The sequence below is a fragment of the Rhinolophus sinicus genome, linkage group LG02, assembly GCF_036562045.2.
Source record: "Rhinolophus sinicus isolate RSC01 linkage group LG02, ASM3656204v1, whole genome shotgun sequence".
Classification (NCBI taxonomy): Eukaryota; Metazoa; Chordata; class Mammalia; order Chiroptera; family Rhinolophidae; genus Rhinolophus; species Rhinolophus sinicus.
Genome location: NC_133752.1, coordinates 6,519,336 through 6,527,202, shown reverse-complemented (window position 1 = coordinate 6,527,202; position 7,867 = coordinate 6,519,336). Strand labels below are relative to the sequence as shown.

The window sequence follows — 7,867 nt, the reverse complement described above, 5'->3', positions numbered from 1 at the left end:
AAATTTTACAGAGACTTGGATTTCAAATTTCATGTTCAGACACAAGGAGCAACTTTAGAAACAAAGCACAATTTGTTTTTAATTTTTTAAAAATATTTATCCAGATTATATGGAGCACTCACATTGTCTCAGAAACTATATCAAACACTGAGGAGGAAAGTAAACGATAATATAACTCTAAAATAGTTTAATATGTGACACGATCTCACAGAGCAATGACGAAGAAACTATCATCATCTTTCTTGCCAGGGACAAAACTGAAGCTCGTGAATTCATTCAAGTGCAAATATTTAATGGAGATCTCCTGGGATTTTGGATATTGTTATCTGCTGTTTGGCAGGCACTATGCTTGGCGCTTAGGATATATCTGGGAACAGAACATGCAAGACCTCTGCTTTCAATCTACTATTATTCTCGTGCTGCAAACAGATCAGAAAGCATAAACACATGAGTGGATGATGTCTGGGAATTGTGTTCAACACTGAAGGCTGAACATAAGCCAGCTGGGGGAAGGTTCTACGGAAGAGCACTCTGGAGGGAGAAGCAGGAGCTAAGACCTAGGAAAAAAGAGTGGAGAAACGAGGAGACACAATGACTGAAGCAAGTGAGCAGGAAGAGTGCGATGGGGTAAGAGCTCAGACGGGGTGGGGAAGGACCAGATCCTGCAAAACGTTGAGGGTGATGGCCCAAAACATAGATGTTGTTCCAACAAGGCAGTGAAAGGTTGAAGCGAGTGCTTCTTTAATTTTTTTTTTTAAATTTACTTTGACTATTGTTCCCTGGAAAATGGACAATGGGGGCAAGAGTGGAGGCAGGGAAACCAGTTAAGATGCTATTGAAGTAGCGCAGGAGAGAGATGACGTCACCTCTCGAGTGTGCTGCGATAGTGGCATCAGAGATGGCGTGAGACTTAGTAGTTTCCGGAAACAGGACTCATGTTAGATGGGATGTGGGAGAAAGAGAAAAAGAGATAAATTATGGATTTTCTGCTTAAACAACGGGATTCATGAGAAGTTACATTTACTGATAAGAAAAACCATGGACATAAAGGTTTTTGTTGGCTTTTTTTTTTAATATGGCACAGGGAATATTAACTGTTTCATTTGGGCATATTATTTGAAATATAACACTAAAGATATCCAGTAGACAGTTGGGTATATATGTTTGAAACTTAAAATATTTGTCTTGCAGATACAAATTTGGGATTTCAGCTTATTAACGCCATTTAAAGCCAGGGACCAGCGTGAGATCACCTAAGGGGAGAGTGTTTGCAGAGCAAAGAAGAGGACATCAACCTGATCCATGGGCTTAGGTGCTTAGAGAAGATAAATAATTCGCTCAACACTTCCTGTGCAGTAAGTGGCAAACTTAAATCCTGTCCGACTCCAAAGTCCATGCTTTTATGTTTTGTTGCCTGTTAGATGCTATTTTCAGTCAGCTTTTAAAAATAAATAGACATTTGATATCCCGGGTGCTGAGAGGGGTGCTATCGGCTAAGGGCACCATAATCTTCTTTATGGCACAAAAGTTGAAGAGGACAGAGAGTGCACAGGGGATGGTGATTTTGTTGCTCAGTCTGGTTTCAGTATTGTGGCCTGGGGAGAACCATGTTAGACAAAGAATGCATCCACTATGGCGGAAATGGAAACAAGCAAGACAAAACAAAACAAAACGCAGCTCTTTTTCGTCACTGACTAGGTAGGGAGCCATGAATGAAGATGATGCTCTAACGTACGTCGATTCTAAAGTACAGATGACCGTGCATTTGGATGTTTTCTTGCTATTATATACAAATAGTTGTATGTGAAAGGAATTAAACAGTTGTCCTCTGTGGCTCACGAAAAGAGACATTTACTATAGAGTCAGATTTATATTCAATTAATAAAATGGTTTCAAAAATGGCCCTTCAACATAGAAGCGTTCGTAAAGTTCCCTATCAGCACAAGTGTTCAAATATACATTAGATTTGGCTTGCAGTAAGAACATTCCCTATTTTTCACATTTTTTATTCTGTCAACATTCTAGTACATGACCAGTGTCTTAGTCTGTTTGGGCTGCTCTAACAAGATTACCACAAACTGGATGGCTTTGACAACCAACTTTTATTTCTCACAATTCTGGGGACTAGGAAGATCACGATCAAGGCCAGGTAGGTTCGGAGCTTGGGGAGAACTGACTTTCTGGTCCACACAGGGCACCCTTCTCACCGTGTCCTCATGTGGAGGAAGAGGGAGAGAGAGATCTCTGGGGTCTCCTTGGAAGGGAACGTATCCCATTCAGGGGACCTGTACCTTCACGACCTGATCAACCGCCGAGGGCCCCATCTCCTAACTAACACCGTCATCTGGGGGGTTGGGGTGTCAATTACAACTCTGGAGAGGGACACTGACATTCAGTCCACTACAACCAACTTTAACTCAACAGGTTCAAGTTGAAAAGTGTGCTGTGGGACACTGGAATTAGAAGCAGATCCCGTCACCCGGTGCAGAGCACAGTCATCATTCTCTCAACAAATACATATGTAGAAAGCTCACCATATGCAAAAGTACATGCTCGGTACTGCAGGCGCAACTGTCCCGAGAACAACATGCCGGCAGATAGCCCAGGACTAAGGTTGGAAGAGAGTGATAGTGGCAGAGCCCGGATGGAAGGCAGCTGGACAGTTGAGCCTGGGGTCTTCCCCTGCTGATCGATAGCCTGAAATTCCCCACACGCCCCTGAGAAGATGATATAGCAGCAAAGATGTCAGGTTAGGATTTTTTTAAATACTGTATGTTAATACTTTGCAATTTGGAGGAGGAGAAATTTTTATAAACTCTAGTGATACGAGTGGTAGGCAATTGTAATTTTAGGAGGAAAAAGAGCTTAGACTAAAAAAATAATGTGGTCAGAGACAATATTCTAGGGGAACAAGGATGCTGGGTTACAAGTTTTAGGATTTTTGTTACAAAAAACAAGTGGCTAGAAATATAACATCATCCACGAATGCATCACGGTTTCTGAGCTTCCTCACGGAGAGCAGGACCCGTCGCTTTGCTTCTGCACAGATATGGTCCCACTTGACTATAATCCATGATTTTACTTTGTTTCACACTCTGAGACCCACCCCATAGATAGAGGGTATTTCAGGAGCAGTCGTTTAGATGCCTAATGAGATTTGGTGCCAAAACAGTGCATTTTCCTATCCTGGCCTTTGGCATCAGCTCCAGCCAACTGAGTTAGGAGTCCTTCCTGTAACCAAAGTCCCATTTCACATAATGAGTTCTATAGCTGAGTGCTTATCAGAGTTTGAATCACTGCCCAGTATTTTATCAAAAAAGTGACGGGGGCTTTTATAATTTGACTCTGGGTAGAGAAAGTCCAGACCCCGTGGCAACAGGATTATGTCAGATTTTCTAGACATAGCCAATAACAACTAACGTGTGTCAAGTATTGATCAAATGCTAGACTATGTTCTAGGTCAGGGGCAAGCACTGTTCTTAGGCTAAATCCAGCCAGCTGCTTGTTTTTGTAAACAAAGTTTTATTGGAACACACCATTGCCTGTTTATTTGCATATTTCTGTGACTGTGTTGCTGTACAACAGCACACTTGAGTAGTTGTGACATAGGTCATATTGCCCACAAAGCCTACAGTTTCTGCTTTATGGCTCTGTATAGAAAATGCTCATTTTTATTCTAAATGCTTTACCACACATTACAACCTCTGTGAGCCTTCACTAGCAGTGTCACCTTCTTAATATTCACAACACTTCATGATGAAATATTTTTACCTATGAGATAAATTAGGTGAGCCAAACAACAGATAAAAGTTGTGCCAAAACTGAAGTTTTTAGAGCTAGGAACCAACAGACTTAGGATTCAAACAAAACCATTTTCTCTGGACTGCATGCACTTAAAAATTATTATTATAAATACAGAGGGTACCAAAAAAAGTAGACACATTTTAAGAAAAAAAAAAAAAAACTGTATTAAAACTGTAGTATAATGAATGACGCTCGCATTCATTTGATTAATGCCATCTTTTAAGCGAACGTCATACTACACACTGCTACCATAATTCAATTCAACTTTGAAAGGTAATACGTAGATAACATTTCTTAAAATGTGTACATTTTTTGGTGTACTTTTATATGTTTGTTTATATAAAATGGATTTCTTGAGATCTAATTCAAAGACAGCAGTCTCCCTTCCACAGGGCATATGTTCCAAGAACCCACTGTGGATCCCTGAAACCACGGATAGCACAGAGCCCTGCACATATAAGTATAAATGCATTCGACCCTTGAACAACACTGGGTTAAAGGCACCAACTACCACACAGTTGAAACTCTGCTTATAACAAAGTCAACCCTCCACACACCCAGATTCCCACACACAGATTCAAACTACAGTGGATCCTGGAACAAAACAGGGGTGGACTGTGTGGGTCCACAACAGCAAAACTAGCACAAACTTACTTTTCTTTACAATTTCACAGACAGAAGAGTCATTCATACCTTAGATCTTAGCAACCACAGGAGACAAGTTTATTCTTTCCTTATTAAGAACTTTCACCTCTTCACTTAGAGGAAACACTTTTTGTCATATTTGAATTTTCAGTGTCACTGGGCTTGGGCTTTGGGGCCATTATTAAATAAAACAAGGGTGACTTGAGCACAAGCAGTCAGTCTGATAAACAAGGTGGATACCAAGTGACTAACAGGTGGGGAGAGTCTGCAAGTGGACACGCTGGACAAAGGGAAGATTCACGTTCTGGGTGCGACAGAGCAGAACAGCATGAGATGTCACCACATTACTCAGAATGACGTGATATTTAAAACGGATGAGTTGTTTATTTCTGAAATTTTCAATTTAATATTTTTATCCCACAGTCGACTATGGGAAACTGTGAAAGTGCCCCAGGCAGAAGGGAACTTGACAGATTCAAGAAGAGGAATAAAATGATATCAAATGAGGATGAAGAAAAAGATGAAGACCAGATTACAAAAGACCTTTTATGCCATGTTAGAGCTTTGGGACCCTCCAGAGGTTTTCTGTGTTTTTTTTTTTTTTTTCCCCCTCATTGTGTCTGTGTGTGTGTGTGTGTGTGTGTGTGTGTATCAAAATCAAGATCTTGAAGAGGAGCTCTGAAGACTGGAACTTGTAAAAATAAAATGAAGTGTTTAAAATATAATTTACTCAGAAGGTAAAGGGGGAGGGGGGTGGTAGAAGAGGGTAAACGGGATAAAATATATGGTGATGGAAAGAGAACTGACTCTAGGTGATGAACACACAATGTGATATATAGATGACGTATTACAGAATTGTACACTTGAAACCTCTGTAATTTTACTAACCATTGTTACCCCAATAAAATTTCATTGAAAAAATGCCCCCTAAAAAACAGGAGGCTTTGGAAGGAATACAGGAATTCCTGCTCAAGTTCTTGAAACACAGATTGATTCAGCCATGCCAGTCCCCTGATAATTCCATTTTGCCTATTAAGAAGCCGCACACAAATATAGATTTGTATAAAAAGAAATATATAATTTACCAATGCCAGTTTTATATCCAATTTTGTTGTACATAAATACTCCCATTTTGCCAATTAAGAAGCCACACACAAATAAATATAGATTTGTATAAAAAATGAAATAAAATATAATTACCAATACTGGTTTTATATCCAATTTTATAGACCACAAAGACTTGCCACCATGAACAAAAAGTCTTCCAGAATTCAAATAATTGTGTGCTTTGTGTTTTTATTACAGTTCCCACTCAACTAGAGGGAGAGGAAGCCAGAGAATAACCTGACCCCTTTGTACTCTGTGTCTGCCTATTGTCACTGAGCAAGCATGTGCTCTTAAGACACTGTCATTAACATAAATTATTTCCTGGGAGGCTACTTTGTCTCCGGTGCCCCACCTCATAGGACCAATGAATATACGTGGGCACGTGCGAATTGGCAAATAATTAACTACACAATTCTTTCTTAGAAACTATCCTTTCATTGATACCCAGTTTATATTCAACTATACCCAGTTTTACCTAAAAATGCCCGGGTCCTTTTGGATTGGAAAAGAGAGGAAGAATACTGGGACAAGCAGTGAAAGGAGACGTTCACTACATATTCTAATTAATCTTAGAAAAGACTCTGTTAGCTATTGACACAATAATGCTGCATAACAAACCATCCCAAAAATTCAGCAGCTTTCAATAACAAGCTTTTGCCCTTACGTCAATGGATATTTATATCAACGGTAGTTTGGCTGATCTAGGCTGAGTGATTCCTCTTTAGACTGGTGGGTCACCTGGGCTTGATTCCAGGTCAGGAGTTGTGTTTGGGTCCACTCCCCCTGTTTTTTGTGTGTATGTGTGTGTGCGGGGGTTGTTTGTTATTTTCTTTGTATCAGCAGGAAAAACAAGAAACATTCTTCTCATGGAACATTACATGTCAGAAACATTTCCTCCCACAGGTAGTGTGCCCTGGTCCTCATGCAAACCTGAAACCAAGTTCCCTAATTTTGAATTTGACTGGCAACTTGCAAAATTCATCTTTGGAAATCCAAAATGCAAGATCATAAGGTTGGTTTTGCATCCAAGATGCATGAATCTCATCCTGGACTCCCTCACATCCCGAATTTCTTTCAAAATTGCCAGGTTGTTTCATAATCTATGCCTTTGCTTGTCATGTGCCTTTTGCCAGGAAGACAATCCCTGCTCCCACCTTTGCCACATGACAAATACATTCTCATCTTTCAAGACTCAGATCAAGGGACTGCTTTCTTAGCAAGTTTCCAGTGTTTGTCAGCTAACAGTTTTTGTTGTTGAATTAACACTCACATCTAAATCCATCTTTCTATATTGAATCAGACTGAGACCCAGAAAGTAAAGGTGACTGATTCTGAGTCAGGCCGCATGCAATCCCCTTAAAAAACTTTATCCAGAAGCAGTGACAGATGCAAACTGCAGGTCGTCAGTCTTTAGCATATTAATCTGTTTGAGTCATTTAAATGGTCAGCTCACAAAGACTTTCAGATTAACTCTTAGAAAATCAATTGACTTGCAAGTTCTTAATTATAATTAATTCCTTTAATAATTTAAGACCATGATACTTTTGAGTCACCTCTCTCCTTTTTAAGTCACTAACTTAAAGTGGGTTTTCTTCTTCTTGGTCTTTAGTTCTATCCAAAAGCGTTCTGCAGAAGCACACATCTGAAATAAGCTAAGAAAAGGAGTGGGGTAGAACCTGCTGTCAGATGAAGTTTACGACATGGCATGGGACCTTTGTGACATTGGAATAGAATTGTTATAAGTAGGAAATGACTGACAGCAAAGCAAAGCAAATCTGGTCTCATAGATATCTTTCATTTTGCCTACCTGGGACATATTCATCCTCATTCTGTCTCCATCACTCTGTGTTTCATTATGTTGACTTCCCCTCTACCTCTCTTAGATCAAATCATTTGAATGAGCTATTCCCATGTAAGGAAGCCCCAGGAGGGGTGTGGGACTCCAGTCTTGGCTATAAGTGTGTCTACTCCCTGGTCATGAAGGAAGGAATGCTGGACTCACACTGTTCCAAAAAATTCTGCTCCATAGGCTTTACCCGGAACTCTAGCAACAGGACATCATCCTTTCTGCTGATCTTGAATATAGAAGTATACACTTTTAGCAGAACAAGTGACTTCTCTCCTGTTACCATTTTATTCCATCAGACTGATAGTTGAATTAAATACTTTGAAGCCAATGGATATGGTGACATCTGAAGCCAGACCACTGACAGGAATTCAAATGTAAGTGAGCTAACATTTCCCATTTTTTCTTACATGAGATTGAGTTGGCTTTCTGACACTTTCAAATGTGAGTGAGGTTTCTCCCTGC

The 7,867-nt window shown here is 40.0% G+C and overlaps 1 long non-coding RNA gene across 1 annotated transcript; it reads left to right on the top strand.

Moving 5' to 3' along the window:
- The first annotated feature begins 488 nt into the window (after window positions 1-488).
- Window positions 489-2,239, top strand: LOC141568227 (uncharacterized). Its single transcript, XR_012491295.1, has 3 exons — window positions 489-627; window positions 1,192-1,355; window positions 2,026-2,239. It is a non-coding gene; the product is annotated as an uncharacterized LOC141568227 (long non-coding RNA).
- The last annotated feature ends 5,628 nt before the right edge of the window (window positions 2,240-7,867 follow it).